The sequence below is a fragment of the Mustelus asterias genome, chromosome 6 (genome assembly GCF_964213995.1).
Source record: "Mustelus asterias chromosome 6, sMusAst1.hap1.1, whole genome shotgun sequence".
In the NCBI taxonomy this organism is placed as follows: domain Eukaryota; kingdom Metazoa; phylum Chordata; class Chondrichthyes; order Carcharhiniformes; family Triakidae; genus Mustelus; species Mustelus asterias.
Window position 1 is genome coordinate 92,526,691 of NC_135806.1, and position 20,015 is coordinate 92,546,705.

Sequence of the window (20,015 nt, forward strand, 5' to 3'; positions counted from 1 at the left end):
GACAGGGATAGTGCAGGAAGGTGGTGTTGAAGCAGAAGATTAGCCATGATCTCACTGAATATCGGAGTGGGCTCAAAGGGCTGAACTGTCTATTCCTGCTCCTATTTCTTAAATCTTAAAAAACTCGTGTGCACAGGTACAAAACGTAATTAAAGAAGCTGATGGAATGTTGTCCTTTATATGAAGGGGGCTGAAATACAAAAAGGAAGCCATCATCTTCCATTGCACAGAGTCTTGGTCAGACTCCATCTGTAGTACAGCCTGCCGTATTGGGCACTGCAACTTAGAAAGGATTTGACTTTGGAGGGGGTACAACACAGGACAGATCCAGAAAAGCTTCTTCCTCTTGCAGGAAAATCCAGAACAATGGGCACAAACTTAAAATTAGTTCTAAGCCTTCAAAGAGTAAAACAATGAAGCCTTCACATGAAGTGAGAATCTGGAACTCCCTTCCCTAAAGCCAGTGGATGCCAGGACAATTCACATTTTCAAGAGAGATCAACAGAGGGGAAAAAAACGTGTTAGCAGAACTCTGTTTTAAGTGGCAGGCAATGTCGCAGGCTGTTAACTGCACAGCGTTTTTTGTTGATATCACTGATGCTAGCTCGCCCCTAATGGATCAACATAGTCTGCGTGGCATTGTGAACAAATTTTGCCCCCTAAGTTATTTTTAGTAGGTGAGGAGGGGATCAGTTATATACATTGTAGATGTCTCAATGAAGTTAAGGTACAGATCAGCCAGAATGGCAGAACAAGATTCAGGAATTCAATGGCCTACGACTTAAAATTGTTTATCCCCTGATAAGAAATAAAGATTTCAAATAAATATTAATTTTCAAACTAAACTGGGAGAAGTTTCAAAGCTACAACTAACCTGCAATTTAAGGGTATTTTGCTCTATCTGTCCACAAATGATAGTGTTTAAATAGACTTTTGGTTCTATTTCCATATGTTCAAGTCCTTGAATCCACAATCTTCCAGCTTAATCGTCAGAGTTTTTCCAAGCTGATCTGACATAATGATTATTGCAGATGTGTTTGCGGCATTTGGTCAGGAGCTTAATCGCTTCAGTTTTTTGCAGCTTTGTACATACACAGTATTGTACAGACACTGAAACAATCCTGTATTTAGAATACAGAACACATATTTTGCAATATTATGTCAGGTGTGGGAGTATAGCTGCTGGAATGATTTTAATTAGAAATACATTTATGGGAATAAATATTATTACATACAACTATTTAATATATCAGTGTAATATACATATGATAACATTTAACTACGTGAGTTTGTAGTGTATTCCAATTCTTACTAATTGCAAACATGAAGCCATTAATAACCATCTATCTGGATAAACACATGATCTTCTGAACAGTTTTAAACTATCAGGTTACCCCAAGTGTAAAATTGCATCTTTATAAATACATTTTTTCAATCACAACCTCTTATGTCTGCATTTCTGGTAGGCGTCCAAGTAAAACTATGGAAAAGTCAGCTACATAACTGAGCACTTGACTACACTGGGTCACCATCTTTAGATGTAAAACAAATTGTATTGTGTTACAGTGCTGGGTCAGCTGGGAACGGAAAATTATTTGGTCGGGTAACTAGCTTGCTGCTCCCTACTTATTTCCTTTAAAAGAAAAAGCGACGCAAAAAAGAAAACAAAGCGATCATGTCTGTAGCTTCAGACATTTAAAACATCAACTTATCCAAGTGACCTCCACTGCAAAGGTTTGCTTTCACAGCTGCCTCTCTTGTTGAAGCCATGGAGTGGGCTCATCGGCCCGTTTCAAGTGCGCCACAGATGGAAAATTTGCTTCGGGATCCCAAATTCCAGAAAATGCTTGCAAATGACTTCCATACAAAGCATCCCAGTAGAAGATATGTTAATTGCATAATAATGACGACATTTTAATTCTTTAACAAAGCGTCGTTTAGAAGGATTTTTACAGATTAGTGCACCTGCACTTGGTGCCTAACTGAGTAAATGATAAATGTTTCAGCTTCATGAGTGCAACAGCAACTAGATAATGTCTTTTATCTCTGATTATTTTACCTTGTGTTTCCAATTTATATTAACCATCTTAATCTTATATCGCACAATCGCTAACTGTTGTTTTCCAATCATCCTTTGTTTCAATTTCAAGAAAACAGATTGAAAAAAAAACGAAATTGTGCAGCCAAAATTCTACTGTGATTTCTCATTTTTGTAATGCTTTGTGCTTACAGACCGTGAGTATCCCACGGCTGTCATCAATCTTCCTCCGAGACTAGATGGCAGAAAAGCTTATGCGAGGCAGAGATCCCCCATCTTTTCCTCTTCCTCACTAGTCTTATCACCCATCCTCTTCGCAAAAAACGATGTTGAACTTTCTCCAATGCAGCATTTCAACCTCAAAATATCAGAGGATAATAATAAAATTGCCACACAAGTAAATGGGCAATTATCTCCCTTTTGTTCCCAGTTAAATTCCATGAGGTAATTGTCCTTGCTGTCGCTGTTTTTGTCTCTAGCAGCTGCTTTGTCAACCAAAATACAAACAAATGCAGCCATCTTTTGGTTAGATTATAAGAACCCACATTACCGAATACGCCTGTTGAATTTGTATTTCAAGGCAGTGAGACGTTAGTTCTTTTTTATTCAAATAAAAGTACAAAGATATCAAATGGTTGTGGAAGGACATAGGTCAGATTTGCTGAAAGATATCTTCAACGCAGGAGTTCGGGGTGGCACAGTGATTGGCACTGCTGCCTCACAGCGCCAGGGACCCGGTTTCAATTCCCGGCTTGGATCACTGTCCGTGCAGAGTCTGCACGTTCTCCCTGTGTCAGCGTGGGTTTCCTCCGGGTGCTCCGGTTTCCTCCTGAAGCTGAAAACGGTCTGAAAGATGTGTTGGTTAGGGTGCATTGGCCGTGCTAAATTCGCCCTCAGTGTAACCGAACAGCGTCGGAGTGTGGCGACTAGAGGATTTTCACAGTAACTTCATCGCAGTGTAAGTCTATTTGTGACACTAATAAATAAACTTTAACTTTTTCCTCTGTTGAAAGCCAGGATCCAAGTAGAAGAAATCGGTTATAAACGATAACATAACATACAATCTGCTGTTAATTGTTTCTCCTGCAGAGTTACATTTTCAGTAAAGTGATATGGTTTTAGATGCAAATTGCATTACTCCAGTTTGCAAGGTTCATCTAAGTTTAAAAAAAAATCATGATCATCCCAAAAAATAAGCAAACACAAGCCTAGCAGATGAATCAAGACAGCACACTAATCCCCACCACTGACACGGCATATTATTATTGCTTTTGTTATCATTTCAAACAGTCTGAGGAAAGCACAATCAGGCGTCCGCAAACTTTCAAATGAAACCCCAGGCAGCCCGAAAAAGAGACAATCTGTGACAGAAAGGGAACTTCTTCCTTGTATAGACAAGCGACCAAAAGAAAACCAGAAAGCAGCTTTCACACTGGGCGAAACTTCGCCAAGCCCCCACATTTACCATAGCTTTTCTTGCAGTCTGATAGTGTTCAGATTGTTTCTTCTCTTCCCCTTTTTGCCTTATCTCACCCTCACACAGCAAGAAGCGTGGGATCATCCTCATCCTGGAGTCCTGCCACCATATGGGTTTAATGTATTATGCATGAAAATCAGAAACAACAGCTGATTCAAGGCCTGCAGCTACAAAGTGGGCTCAAGAGGAAAGCATTAAAATCAAATGTCATTTACCTTCATTGTACTAATTTTGTAATTGAACAACTAAGGCCCAATACATTCATTAATTTATTAGATTTAACCATGACCCTGATCTGCATAATTACTAACAAAAAAGTATGAAGAAAAATTTAAAGATGCACTCGGCTTTTTCAGGACAAATAGATTCTCACTCCCTCCCTTTCTGTGCTGGCCTTACACAGTCACCCCGAGGAGAGAATGCCTGGGTGGTTACACCATCACAGGCCATCACAGGGCCTTACATTCCGAATGTCTGGGTAGGTGAAGATGCTGTAAATTTCAGGAGCTTTGAGGTACGAAATCCTTTGACTTAAAATATCTATTTCCAAATTCTTAATTTCTAACAATGGGGTCCTCGGTTGTGCCTGATCTAACAAGGTGCAAATAACTAGTATTTATGAATCAAGTAGAATTTATTAAGCAAGATGTTACATATATTTAACAAAAATATAACAAAATAGCATGAAGACCACATCGAATGTTCTTATCCCTCAAGGTCCTAGGATTCGAGTGCTGCCAGCACAAAGCAATGCCTATCTTCTTCTTGTCTCCAAAGCGACGACATATTGGTCTGTGTCTCAGAAGAATTATACCACAAAAGCCATGGTCAAACGGTACAAATAAAGACTGATTTTCCAACTTTTATCCCTACTTCTGACTACGCCTCATCCTTTATTTGGACAAAGTCTAAATTACCCGCTTTCATTGGATGAAGGTGACATCTGGCGTCACCCCATCTCCATAACTAGAGTCTTGTAGACTGGATACAAATATTCATCCCTTATTTCCTGAAGGTACATTCCATTGTGAACAAATCTTTGTAGATGCAAATCAGCTGTACAAACAAACAAAGTTATATCCTCTTATCAATAATATAAACCTATCGTAAACATTCACATCAACACATTTTAACCCAAGTTCCATGGACACTTAAGCCTTTAAAAACAAATGTTAACAACACTTCCTACCATAATATCAGAAGAAAAAAGGTTTTCCTCTAATAAAGATGTCCTGCCCTACCTATTTGGTTAATCAATTAAACCTACCATGGTAAAGATAAGATGTCATATGAAGTTCAAGCTGCAGAGCTCAACCTTTTTTGTTATTTCTTTAAAGCAGAGTGCAATTAAAACAAATACAGTTCCTTGAACCCACACTTTACGGTACCTTTAAAGTAACAAAATCCAGTAACACCAGTTCTTCGCAAATAGTTGCCTTAACTGTAAATTTTCCCACCAGCAGAAACTCAAAATCCATCAGTTACTTCAGACCAACATAAGACCCCAAAAGAGTATTATCAAAATCCTAGTATGGCACAAACATGAGTATACCTGGCTGCCAACCTTGGAGCCTATGGGCTGCTGGTAGTGAACAAGGCTCCTGCTGTGATCCATTGTTGGTGTGTAGACTAATGAACATCTGCAATCAATTTGAACTGGTCAATAGTGAAATGATATTCTTTGAGAAGTGGGCCAACTGATCCTTTATCCTTCACCATCAGGTCGAACAACTTGAGGTTCTGGGGGTCTGGTTCGGACAGGCCAGGATATAGGTAAAAACGTGGAAGGAGTGTAAAGGCATGGTGAAACAGAAACTAGGGATGTGGAAGCAATGTCCCCTCCCCACTGCAGACAAGACGCACTCTCATTTCTGCTCTACATTGTGCAGGCTTGCTCATACCCGACAGTTCTACCATGGCAATCATTTGAGCCATCTTCCACTTTAACTGGAGACCAAAAATGGATAGTGTCTACAGAGACACAACATAAAAATGTCTAGATTTAGAGGGAAAAAAGCTTCCCCAACCTCACCTTGATTCCTAATTATACAAAATGCTGAAAAGAGTCAGGAGTCTGACATCTATGGACAGAGAAACAGAGTTAATGTTGAGTCCATATGGCTGTTCTTCAGAGCTGCCTTGATGGCTACTTTTGCGTGTGGAAGCATCAAGCAGTGCATGACCCTCAGTACCAAAAACACCAAGGTCTGATGTTCTATTTGTCCCAACTCTTGCAAAGGTTGGGTCTGGACACACTGCCACAGAATGCTCCAATCAGTTGGACCATACAGTACCGTCGTCCCTCATGGCAAAGTCTGTGCAGAAAAATACCTTTGATCACAAGTTCATTTGGCAGTTTTCTGCACACAACCTATTTAAGGCTTTACATGAAAGGAAGATGGTGGATCCTTCCAGATGGTTCCCTGAGCGAACTGTCAAAGTCATTTGGCAGAATGCCATATCACCAGAACTTTCAAACTACCACCAAGACGTAGCCTGCTGTTGATGAGAAGGGCCTTCCTTCCTTCACTTCTAGATTCTCCCTCAACGTAGCTGCGGTGGGGGGAAAAAACCATTGCCCACCTTCTTCTGGAATGTGCCTTTTCAATGTAGGACTGGAAAAAAATGCAATGGTTTGTGTGGCGGTTCATCCGGAGTTGTTCAGTAATGCAGGACTCAGTGCTCTATATTGTTTCCAGAGACGCACAACTCCACAACATCATCTCCTGCTGGTGCACCATCAACTTGGTGAAAGATGCTCACTAATCTTGCTGGTCTTCCAGTATAAAGAGCTGTGATAACTGAATATTGCAAGCTGGCATATTCCAAGGTCCAGGATTACTGGCTGAATGAAGGACAAAATAAAGCTTGGGGCAGCCGCCACAAAGGCCCAATGGGGAAAGGCTACTGCTTAAAGCTCCGAGGGGCTGGAACCTTGTAGAAGCCCTCGAGCTGTCTGCACTGGAGAATGTTTGACATGAACTTACATGGTAAATATAATACTAATGGCAAATGTAGTGAGGCACCTTGTGTATCATGCTGAAGGAAACTGATTGGTTTCACACTTGATATAGTATCAAATTTGAATTTTTAAGTTTTACAAATTTTATGAACAAAGTACAATTTTGGAAAATAAAATTGAAGTCTAGAAGTAAAAGGTCTGCAGCTACTTTCTATTCTTGGGTTGTTCCCAGCCCAGTCTCCAACTTCGCCCCACATCTTACCCACAAACCCGATAGTCCCAACAGAGGCCCAGCATAGACCGCACTCTTTATTTCAAAAAATAATTTGGAACAGTCCTTCCTGTCTCATTTAATTTCCAACGCTGGGCCTTCGCTCTACTATAGGCCCAGTAAAGCTTAATTCAATTCCCCTCAGGAAATTTCCGGCCTGTAATGAGGGTCAGACACTTGACACAAGGACACTGTTATTTACTGAAATGTGAGGAGGGTGTGGGGGAAACACAAGAAAGGCCATAGAATTTGGCATGGCTTGGGACACAGGCCTCCTGCTGAACTAAAAAGCAGCACCTTATTAGCATTTCTTGTTCCCAATTCCTGCTGAACAGCCGCAATCCTGGGAGACGGGGTGGTAAACCACTGGGAGGGGATGGTAAACCACTGGGAGGGGTGCGCAACAAGGATCCCTTGGGGATGGTCTCTGGCAATTGGGGGAGGAGGGGTGGGATGTAGGTCGGCCATGATAGTAGCACAGAAAGAAGAGAGGACAACAGAACAAAGAGGCTGGATATTGAGCCTTGGGTGGGCAAGGCCAAAGGCTTCCATAAGGGTGCCAGGAACAGCATTGCCCTTCCTCCTTGCACTGCTATAAAAGGCACTACCTTGTAGACTCCCTCCCTTTCACTTCCAGGCTTCCCAAACCCCAGGAAATCCTCAGAGCATCAGTCATTTAAAATCAGGCTCCTGAAGCTCTGTGGAAGTTAGATTTAAAAATATTAATAAGGATCCATCTCTCCACAGCAGGACGTTGAGGCACTTTGAACATTCACCAATGATAAAATAGCAATAGGTTGGGATGTGTTCCCTAATTTTTCACTTTGAACTCCTGACCTCTCCTGGCCATCATCAAGGGTTAATATTAAGGCAAATGGGGCCCAAAATCTTTTCCCTCTTTGCAGTGTCCGGGGATTCAGTGTCCCAATTACAACAGAGAAAATTCTCTCCCATGCCTTTTTGAAGGAAACAAGTCCAAGTGAATGGAAATGTGGCTCTAGCTGCCTCACACTTCAAGGTTTAATTTATAAAGTCAGACTCTAAACTAATCTGAGTAAGGTTCTCAGAGTGCCTGATTTTACAGTGTTTTTTTTCATTTGACTTGGCTATTGGTATTCTCTGACAAACCTAAACATCAAAACTCTAAATGCAGAATGAACACATATATTGCATGCATTTAGAAGTTTTCCAGTATCTTGATGAAGGGCTCTATTTTTCTAAGAGCTGTCTACTCAAGTGCTTGCCTGCTTTTTATTGTGGATATTTCTAGCTTTGCTTTTTTCTTTCTTGTAACTGATGCCCATTTCCTCAACAGAGAAGGAAAGTGAATGAACAGATGACAGTTTCATCCAAGTCTTCAAAATACCAGTAATGTTTTGATTGTTCAAGCAGACACACTCACAGTGATATAGAGCAACACAGGATGTGAATCCTTTCTTCACAAGGTCTATTGAAATAAGAACTGAATGTTCACGAGCTCTTTAAAGATTTGTATGGCAACGGCTCGAATACAAAATGAAGCATAACTCCTGCCTTAGTTAAATCTTTAATGCCTTTCTGCACAGGTCCCAAAGAAATAAATCGGTCACTTTCCTCTTCCTACTTAAAATTGACACATCAATACTAATTCTTTGCTTTGAGTGGAACTCCCCGAAGGAAAATCACAAAGTTAACAATGTTTGATCACTCTGTGACATGCACTGTCTGGGTGCACACTTCTGAATGGCTTTAACGATATTCATCATATTGCAGTACTATGTGATCTTGAAACACTTGTTGGGTAATTTTTTTTTTTAATACAGCTATGACATAGTATTATGTCAGTTAAAATAGGATATTTGCTATTCATTTTTGTCTGTTATAAATAACTGGCAACAAGTCACAAGGTTCAATGATGAGCCATACCTTCATAATGTCACCCAACTTTGTAAATAATGTTGACTTTGTACCTCTGTTTTTTTGTAAGGCATTTGTTGCATTATTCATAATTTGAGCTGGAATGGTTCTGTTGACCTTACATGGCCTTTTTTGCAGAAAATGACAGAAACATTTTCTATGTGTAAAATGGATGCCACTTTCGACCACAAAATAATTCACTTTGAGAAAATCATTAGATGTCCCTTTGAGACATAATAATAAATGCAAGTCTGCCCATCCTTTCCCTTTAATGCCATCACTGTAGAAGATGGAGAAGAATGGGTGCTGTTGATCAGTATGGGAAAATAGCTTCAGTCTGCATCTGGTTGCACTTGGACAAGGAGCACAGGAAAGACATTGCACATGCTCAGGATACAGCAAATCGGTCATTACTTTAAAAATAAAATTTGGAAGCGGAATCATTATCCGCGGAGACAAAATGCCTTACAGATGCTGCCTAGATAACAGGGGCTTTTGCATGTGGTGTTACCATGGTTACTAATATCAGTAGTTAGCCCATGAAGGATTTGGAAACATATTCAAATATGCAAGCATCACCTGCCAGTCACCCTGATACCTCATAAAGCTCAGCGGTATCGCAGGATTACATATTGATCACAAATATTTTATTGATACTTCTTGTTGGCCAATAACCACAATCAGGTACATCAAATCAGTAAATTTTCAACATTAGAATGAAACATACCACTTTACATTCAGTACGGAAATGGCACTGGGTACGTGATCATGATAAAGACAGCAGCGGCTACATTTGGTTAGCTCTTTCCTGGGAGTAAGCTGTTCCAGCTCAGCGAGTCTTTTTCTGAATATGGCATAATGTGACAGTAAGCTCTGTGGGGCTCAAGTAAACATCTTATGCTACCAATGTGTTCAACTGCAAAAGCTTTCAAGTGGAACACAAGCAGCCTGTGCCAGATCCACCAGCAGTAATGAAAGTGTGGTAACACTGCAGTGGCACAGTGGAAACTCATTAAAGGCCATAAATATTCAACAAGTGACCTGACCTAACAACCCACAGGCGACCTTACTCAGAGCCTGCAAAGGTCAGCCTGCGAGTTCAATATTTATTGCCTTCATAGCAGCATTTCCCTGAATAGTCAGTTTACTCCATACCAGGTAAAGCTGTTTTTAAACTATTCGTAACCTTCTTAAAATGTTTTAGGCTGAAATTTGTTGTCCAGATGGTAGGACAGTACTTGACTCGCACAGAAGGGGCAGGAAACGGTGATGGGAGGTCTTCTGGAAATTCTGCCGTTTTAGTTTAGGTCGAGTCGCCGCGGATGTCACCAGGGAAGATGCTGTATGGGACGGCAGAGAGTGTCTGCCCACAGAGAGCAGAAACTGTGACAAACCATCATTGAAGGTCGGGTGATTTATCACAGGAAACCCGCCTGGAAATAGTAGGAAAGTTGCGAGCGAATCAGTTAAAAGAACTTCAATTTCCACAAATCATGCAAAAAGAATGTCGTTATATTATCACCGTATCCAAAAGAGAGGTAAGCACCAATTCTCAGTAAACATTCCTGCTGGTAAGATAAGCTGTTCCATCACAACTTCTCTCACAGACAAATCCTCAACTCCAGCCAAACTGATGGGACAACTTAGATAACTAGGTCTAAAAACAGACCTTGTGCGACAAGAGAGCTGGTGGCAAAATGGGCCCAAAATTATGGTTAGCGTTTCACACTGATCACTAAAATAAGTAACAATTCAACTTAAACAAAGACATTTTAAACAAAAGACCAAGTTCCCAACAAACTCTGGCAATTTTGCCTGCATTACAATACTAGTCTCTTAACACACCCAATTAGCTAGTTCGTACCATTGTGTTGCAACTCTCTTTCCAATCTATGACTTAAGGCTCCTGATCCATCACAGCAAGAGATTCCCAATTCAATGAAGTGAATTTTAAAACCTGTTACCCAACTGCCAAATCTGATAGACCCAGTGGCTAAAAAACCTTATAGACCAAAAAGACTGCTTCAGTTCTATGACACTTTATAATTCTAGGCACATCAGGAGTGGAACAACTACTGTTAAGTCAGCAACAATGACAACTGTTTAGTGCCAGCAGTGTAAACCAAACAGGTGAATGACCAGTTAAATGTTTTCTACCAGTTCCGAAGAAGTCATATTGGACTTGAAACACTAACTTTGTTTCTCTCTCCTCTGATGCTGCCAGACTTGCTGAGGTTTTTCAGCACTTTCTGTTTTTATTATAAACTTTTTCTTCCCCTGGTGGTATTACTTGGGAGGAGGAACATTAACCAGGACACGGAATATTTATTTTCTACCAACGAAAACATCTTAAATGAAAGAGAGCAGTCTGCTAAAATGTCCATCGTGAGTTGGTGTCACGAAAAATTATTAATCATCACACCATCGAGTCATGTGGAATGTATTGGGGAGAGCTCACGGTGTGACAAATCACTAACCAGAGACTGGACAGCGCGCTGCACCATAAAAATGTGAACTGCACAGTTGGGATTGTTAAAAGATCTTACTGCTGGATGGACTGCCAGACACTTTTTTTAATGTTTTCATGAAATGTGAGCATCACTGTCTGGGCCAATTCTTGTTATGATGTGGAGATGCCGGCGTTGGACTGGGGTAAACACAGTAAGAAGTTTAACAACACCAGGTTAAAGTCCAACAGGTTTATTTGGTAGCAAAAGCCACAAAATAAACCTGTTGGACTTTAACCTGGTGTTGTTAAACTTCTTACCCAATTCTTGTTGCCCATCACTAATTGCTCTCGGGATTGCTGAGAAAAAAAGAGAAACAAATAGAACTGTGGCACCTTATTTTATAAAGATGAATATTTCCAGAAAAATGGCGCGCCGAAGGAAAGCACGCGACAGCGCGCTGAAGTAACAAAGGTAATTTGTAAAAGGAGGTTTGGAACAAACTCAGGGCAGGGATGGGGTGGGCAGAGGTGTGGTGTTGTCGAGTCAAATGTCGAGTCAATGAACATTCCTGTTTTTCTGCTTTCACAGAACAAAACACCGTCTGCCACCCAGCACCCCAATTCCCATCCTCGCGCTCCACCCCAATCACTCCCCCACCAGCAAAGGGCCCCTTCAGCAGGGTTTAGGCTGGGTCAAAATCCTGAAGCTTTAAACTTCCCAGCATTGTGGAACATTCTTCACCACATGGACAGCAAGTCAGATTGAAATGAAAGTCTCCCACCACCTGAAAAATCAGCCATGCCAGCAACTGACATTTTTAGACTGACTAAACAAAGCTCTACAAATTTAGAATGCCTTTCTCCGTGGCGAGTTTAATAGAATCCCTACAGGGTGGCATGGTTAGCACTGCTGCCTCACAGCGCCAGGGACCCGGGTTCAATTCCTAGCTTGGGTCACTGTCTGTGCGGAGTTTGCATGTTCTCCCCATGTCTGCATGGGTTTCCTCAGGGTGCTCCGGTTTCCTCCCACAGTCCAAAAGACTTGCTGGTTAGGTGAATTGGCCATGCTAAATTCTCCCTCAGTGTACCTGAACAGGCACCGGAGTGTGGTGTCTAGGGGATTTTCACAATAACTTCATTGCAGTGTTAATGCAAACCTACTTGTGGCAATAATAAATAAACTAAAACTGCAGTGCAGAAGGAGCCATTTGACCCATTGAATCTGTACCGACTCACTGACAGACCCTCTTCCCCACCCTGTACCTGTAACCCCACACATTTACCCTACATCTAACCTACACACCTTGGGACACTGAGGGGAAATTTACTATGGCCAATCCACCTAATCTGCACATCTTTGGGCCATGGGAGGAAACCGGAGCACCCAGTGGAAACCCACACAGACACAGGGAGAATGTGCAAACTCCAAACAGAAAGTCAAACAAGGCCGGAATCAAACCCGGGTCCCTGGCGCTGCAATTCAGCAGTGCTAACCACTGTGCCACCATGCCACAGGAGGGGCATTTAATTGGGCAGGAAGATGCCACCCTCCCACCTCTGCCCTGATTAAGTTAGTAGTAGAAAGGACCATGGATGGCCTTCCTGTCTTACCTCTAACCGAAGCGCTTAGGTGGGCATTAAGGACTTTAGAACCTCATCCCACCACCACTGGTATTCACCCAGCAGTGGGGTAGGGGACTGACCATGCAAGAAGCCCAAAAAGCAAATCCTCTTAAGAGTTGGTTTGTGGGTTTCCTGGGTGGGAGCAGGGAGGTCCCTCTGCCCCCTTATCCTTGGTCTCGGGAAAAGCCCACCACTGCCCAGCTGAGTGATTGTTTGGGAGTTGAGTAGAAAGTTAAAAAGCAGCATCTCCAGGCTGCAATCTCAGGATTACTCCCTGTGCCACGTGCTACTGAGGTTAGGAATAGGAAGATAGTGCAGCTCAACACGTGGCTAAACAGCTGGTATAGGAGGGAGGGTTTCAGATATCTGAACCATTGGGGTCTCTTCTGGGGCAGATGGGACTTGTACAAGAAGGACGGGTTGCATCTAAACTGGAAGGGCACAAATATTCTGGCCGGGAAGTTTGCTAGTGTCACACGGGAGGATTTAAACTAGCTTAGCAGGGGGGTGAGAAGCAAAGCAAAGGTGAATTAGCTGAAGGGGAACCAGAGAGTAGGGCCAGTAAGACTCAGAGAAACAGCAGGCAGGGTGGGATTACTAATCAGAGAGGGTCTGGTGGACTGAAGTGCATTTGTTTCAATGCGAGAAGTGTAACAGGTCAGACAGATGAATTCAGAGCTTGGATTAGTACTAGGAACTACGATGTTGTTGCCATTACAGAGACTTGGTTAAGGGAAGGACCGGATCGGCAGGTTAATATTCCAGGATACACATGTTTCAGGTGAGATAGAGGGGGATGTAAAAGGGGTGGGGGAGTTGCACTACTGGTTAAGGAGAATATCACAGCTGTACTGCGGGAGGACACCTCGGAGGGCTCATACAGCGAGGCAATATGGGTAGAGCTCAGGAAAAGGAAAGGTGTAGTCACAATGTTGGGGATTTACTACAGACCACCCAACTGCCAGCAGGAGATAGAGGAACAGATATGTAGGCAGATTTTGGCTAGGTGTAAAAAGTAACAAGGCTGTTGTGGTGGGTGATTTTAACTTCTCCTATATTGACTGGGACTCAGTTAGTGCTAGGGGCGTGGATGAGGCAGAGTTTGTAAGGAGTATCCAGGAGGGCTTCTTGAAACAGTATGTAGATAGTCCAACATGGGAAAGGGCCATACTGGACCTGGTGTTGGGGAATGAGCCTGGCCAAATGGTCGATGTTTCAGTAGGGAAACTATTGGGCATTATTGAAGAGGATTCTTCGAGACAGGATTTATTCCCACTTGGAAATAAGTGGACGTATTAGTGAGAAGCATCATGGTTTTGTGAAGGGGAGGTCGTGTCTCACTAACTTGATCGAGTTTTTTGAGGAAGTGACGAAGATGATTGATGAGGGTAGGGCAGTGGATGTTGTCTACATGGACTTCAGTAAGGCCTTTGACAAGGTCCCACATGGCAGACTGCTGCAGAAGGTAAAGTCGCATGGGATCGGAGGTGAGCTAGCAAGGTGGATACAAAACTGGCTCAGTCAAAGAATTTTAACAACACCAGGTTAAAGTCTAACAGGTTTATTTGGTAGCAAATACCATTAGCTTTTGGAGCGCTGCTCTTTTGTCAGGTGGAGTGGAAATGTGCTCTCAAACAGGGCACAGAGACACAAAATCAAGTTACAGAATACTGATTAGAATGCGAATCCCTACAACCAACCAGATCTTAAAGATACAGACAATGTGGGTGGAGGGAGCATTAAGCACAGGCTAAAGAGATGTGTATTGTCTCCAGACAGGATAGCCCGCAAGTCCAGGATGCAAGCTGTGGGGGTTACTGATAATGTGACATAAATCCAACATCCCGGTTTAGGCCGTCCTCATGTGTGCGGAACTTGGCTATCAGTTTCTGCTCTTGCAACCTACTGTTACCTACTCTTGCAGCTCAGCCAACGTTGTCTACCTGATACGCTGCAGGAAAGGATGTCCCGAGGCATGGTACATTGGGGAAACCATGCAGACGCTACGACAACGGATGAATGAACACCGCTCGACATTCATCAGGCAAGACTGTTCTCTTCCTATGGGGGAGCACTTCAGCAGTCACGGGCATTCAGCCTCTGATCTTCAGGTAAGCGTTCTCCAAGGCGGCCTTCACGACACATGACAGCGCAGAGTCGCTAAGCAGAAACTGATAGCCAAGTTCCGCACACGAGGACGGCCTAAACTGGGATGTTGGATTTATGTCACATTATCAGTAACCCCCACAGCTTGCATCCTGGACTTGCAGAATCTCACTAGCTGTCGTGTCTGGAGACAATACACATCTCTTTAACCTGTGCTTAATGCTCCCTCCACCCACATTGGCTGTATCTTTAAGATCTGGTTGGCTGTAGGGATTCGCATTCTAATCAGCATTCTGTAACTTGATTTTGTGTCTCTGTGCCCTGTTTGAGAGCACATTTGCACTCCATCTGACGAAGGAGCAGCGCTCCGAAAGCTAATGGTATTTGCTACCAAATAAACCTGTTGGACTTTAACCTAGTGTTGTTAAAACTCTTACTGTGTTCACCCCAGTCCAACGCCGGCATCTCCACATCAGTCAAAGTAGACAGAGGGTAGCAGTGGAAGGGTGCGTTTCTGAATGGAGGGCTGTGACAAGTGGCATTCCTCAGGGATCAGTGCTGGGACCGTTGCTGTTTGTAATATGTATAAATGATTTGGAGGAAAATGTAACTGGTTTGATTAGTAAGTTTGCGGATGACACAAAGGTTGGTGAATTTGCGGATAGCAATGAGGACCATCAGAGGATACAGCAGGATATAGACCAGTTGGAGACTTGGGCGGAGAGATGGGGGACAAATGTGAGGTAATGCATTTTGGAATGTCAAATGCAGTTAGGAAAGATACAGTAAATGGCAGAACCCTTGAGAATATTGATAGGCAGATGGACCTGGGTGTACAGGTACACAGGTCACTGAAAGTGGCAATGCAGGTGGAGAAGATAGTCAAGAAGGCATATGGCATGCTTGCCTTCATCGACCGGGGCATTGAGTTTAAAAATTGGCAAGTCATGTTGCAGTTTTATAGAACCTTAGTTAGGCGGCACTTGGAATATAGTGTTCAATTCTGGTCGCCACACTACCAGAAGGATGTGGAGGCTTTGGAGAGGGTACAGAAAAGATTTACCAAGATGTCGCCTGGTATGGAGGGCATTAGCTATGAGGAGAGGTTGAAGAAACTTGGTTTGTTCTCACTGGAACGATGAAGGTTGAGGGGTGATCTGATAGAAGTCTACAAAATTATGAGAGGCATGGACGGAATGGATAGTCAGAAGCTTTTTCCCAGGGTGGAAGAGTCAATTACTAGGGGGCATAGGTTTAAAGTGCGAGGGACAAGGTTTAAAGGAGATGTACGAGGCAGATTTTTTACACAGAGGGTGGTGGGTGCCTGGAACTCATTGCCAGGGGAGGTAGTGGAAGCGGATACGGTAGTGACTTTTAAGGGGCAAATACATGAATAGGATGGAAATAGAGGGATACGGTCCCCGGAAGGGCAAGGGGTTTTAGTTAAGTTGAGCAGCATGGTCGGTGCAGGCTTGGAGGGCCAAAAGGCCTGTCCTTGTGTTGTAATTTTCTTTGTAATATGGTGGGCCTTCCCAAAAAGAGACAACGCGAAGCTCTCGACAGTTCTCCAGCCAGCAGGCAAAACCCCCATCATTCACGTTAAATTTTGCCCAAATATTTCAAAAAGGAAAGAACAATATCATCTCAATTGCTTTTCAGCCTTTCTCTTGCATTGCAGTGCCTGTTGTACATTAGCAAAGGGAGGGAAATTCTCCAAATTAACACCTTGTTCATGACCGAAGGTTTGTATGGAAAATAACATTCAGGTATCCTTTCTGATAGTTTGACATCAGTATATCCTTACAGAAAATCTGATAGGTATATATATCATCACCAGCTTAAAATCCTCTTGCTAAAAACAAGCTGCGCCTTAATATTCCTCAAGGAAGCAACACAAAAGACTGGCATTTCTTGTTGAGAATTAATCAAATGTTTTAATTTTCTTTAAATTTAGCAGCAAAATTGAAATGCGTAGGCCTGGTAAAAGCTGCCACTATTGTATGCGTTTCAATTCACTTTTGCCTCCCCATGAGGACAAACCTGGAGGAGGTCAGTTCAGTTTTAATATGTGCTGTTCATAATGCAAAAGAAATGCTCTTCGGCAAGGGAATAAAGCAGCTTCGTGCACTTGCTGCTGAATGCATTACAGCAGTGTCCAAAACTGCACATTTAATGAGTTTCAAATTGCTAGCGAGGTCGAGTCAATCAATATTTCTGAAAATGTATCACATTTTCACTACAGTGACCTAGAAATTCCACATTCTCACCCACATACAATTAAAGAGCCACGTTAGCATTGTAAACCTAACAACCGGTGGCAGGCTTCATCATTTCAGTGACTGCTACATGTAGTGCTCTTCAATATTTCTGCTACTTTCAGAGACGACTTGACTTAGTGCTCATGAAGGAAAAGGATCTCAGCATTAAGAGGTACAACATTTTCTCCTTTGGGGGCACAATGATAGCATTGTGCTATACTTGGCTAGGCTGTGCACGAGCACATGAAAATAAAACATCCTCTGCTCCAAAATAGACCTTGCCGCCAATGCCTAATGAGCACATCAGTATCACTGGGAATTTCTTGCACCAGCTTATCCAGCTCCCCATTTAGGCCAAACATATACAGGCATGGAGATGTGAAAGGAAACACACCATCAATAGTTGATGTTGAACTTGCTGTGCACCTCCAGCATTTTCTACATTAGCTGCTTAATCAACTACTGAAGAAAATTAAGTTAATTGTCCCCTTGATTGAAACCTGGTCCAGCAAATAGATCAGAGCTTCCATCCTGATAAACTTATATTCACCCATCATTCCTGATTTAAGATGTTGTGAACAAAATATACAAATGCAAAGTTTCACTATTGTAATTCTACCTAAATCAGATCCTAAAACTTCAGACAGATAGCTTGATAGATGCGTTGGCTGAAGCGCAGATAGATTTTTCTGCTGTTATTCAGATTTCATTTTGAAAAAGAGCTGTCAGGATTATACTGCGTTGACTCGGCAGGTTAGATATTTAATTCATTATATCAAGCCAGGTTGTTGCTGTAAAATTGCTGTGGGGTTCCTCAGGGTTGTCAGCTAGGCCCAAATGTTTTCAGCTGCTTCATCATCATTGGCCTTCTCTCTAATGCACGGTCAGATGTGAAGATGCTCACCAAAGATTGCAGTGTTCAGTTTATTTGGCTGGCCAAAATGATTGGATTGCAGTGTTCAGTATGATTTATAATTTCTCAGATACTGAAGCGATCTGTGCCCTTAAATACATCTCTATATTGTGATGTGGCAGCGAATTCAACAGTCTCACCATTCCCTGGGTGAAGAAGTTCAATTCCCTATTTTTTTGGTGACTACCTAATTTTGCTGTACCTTACAAATGGAATACACGCTCTGTATCTACTTGATCATAATTTTAAAGGCTTCTAATAGGCCACCCCTTGGTCGATTTAGGATAAAAGAGATGCAGCCTGTCCATCCTCTCTGATTCACTGCGAAATGAAAGCATATAGGAAACAGAAGCCACAATGAAAAAAGGGGAAATAGCCATTGGAATGCAACGGCACAGAATAGCATTCCCTCATATCAGCAACTATATAATTTCACAACAGGGAGTGATCTCCCATTGGCTCACCAAGGAGTGATCTTCCACTGGCTCATCAAGTCGGTAATATCAAGAACATGAAAGAGGGGCAGTAGTGAGCCCATTGGGTGTGCACCACCTTCAATACAATCATAGCCGATCTGGGCTTCAACTCCACTGTTTCTCCTGCTGCCCATATCCTTTGATACACAGAGACGAAGGCCTACCTCAGCCTTAAATATAACTACTGATGGGAGCATCCACAAGCCTCTGGGCTAGAAATGTCCAAAAATTCATAACCCTACGAATGAAGTAATTGTGCCTTATCTCACTCCTAAATGATGAGCCCCATATCCTGAGATTGAGACCCCATGTAAACAACCATAATCATGCTCAGTGATCTCCCATTGGCTTACCAGCTTGGTGACATCATAACTGAGTGATCTCCCATTGGCTCACCAGCTCATTGACATCATAACTGAGTGATCGCCCATTGGCTCACCAGCTCATTGACATCATAACTGAGTGATCGCCCATTGGCTCACCAGCTCATTGACATCATAACTGAATGATCTCTCATTGGCTCACCAGCTCAGTGACATCATAACTGAGTGATCTCCCATTGGCTCAGCAGCTCAGTGACATCATAACTGAGTGATTTCCCATTGGCTCACCAGCTCAGTGACATCACAAAGGTCAGCAGTGATGCTATCCAGTCTGTGACATCACTTCAGTTGAGGGGCCAATCCGGAGCAGTCCCGGGTTGTTCCCCTCCAGCTTAGCAACACCACACAAGCCCGACGGCACAGCCGACACTCAGCTCTCTACGGAGCTGGTACCAGGTGCTCAGAACTTCCACCATTTACCAAAAGAGCTGCCCGCAGCCCCAGCTCTGTCCCTCCCAGTAAAGCCGAGAATTCCAACATCACATTGAAAGAAGCCTCCCCTTCCCCCATTCTTCATCTTTCAGCTCTGGCAGGTAGCGAATAATCTCAGTGAGACTGATGGAGGAAGGTCTTGTCACATTTTTAAACCATTTTTTGTGCATCAGTAGGGGAACAAGTTGTAAATCTGCTGTAACCAAGACAGTCGAACTGAATGAAATCTTACCACATCGGAGGTCAGAAATGTTCACAACTTGGGCCCAGGAAAGAGAGCAGCGTGCAGCAACCTCTGCATTCCTCGCGTGTTTCTTTTCCTCTTTAACTTGGGGAGTCCAACAGCTTCATGTCTGATTCTGGAGCCTCAGCTCCTTCTCAGCAGCATCACGGGCGCAGCCATGTTGCAATCGCTTAGTGCGCCGGCGCGGGTGCGCTGCACTCTGGGGGCTGTAGTTTTCTATAATTAAGAGACCCGGATACTGCCTCCAGCTGGTCAGCTGAACTGGACTACAACTCCCATGCTGCACCGGACACCGCCACAATGCTGCTGGCTGCACTGTCGAAGTGGGTGCAATGGGAGGAGTGAAACTTCTTTCATTTCAGAAGTGCCAGCTCACAATATTTTGATAAAAGCAAAATACTGCGGGTGCTGGAAATCTGAAATAAAACCAGAAAATGCTGGATAAACTTAGCAGTTCCTGCAGCATCCGTGGAGAGAGAAACACGAT

General features: G+C 42.9%; 1 protein-coding gene across 4 annotated transcripts in view; it reads right to left on the reverse strand.

Annotated features, from left to right (window-relative positions):
* Positions 1-19,691, reverse strand: part of rgmb (repulsive guidance molecule BMP co-receptor b) — a 169,437-nt gene extending 149,746 nt beyond the window's left edge. For 3 of the 4 annotated variants that reach the window (XM_078214732.1, XM_078214728.1, XM_078214733.1), the window contains exon 1: positions 19,517-19,691. The gene's annotated coding sequence lies outside the window, so the exon portion shown is untranslated. Of the gene's footprint in view, positions 1-10,646; positions 10,723-19,516 lie in introns of those variants that run through there. The other variant, XM_078214729.1, reaches the window with a different exon arrangement.
* Positions 19,692-20,015: the final 324 nt, after the last annotated feature.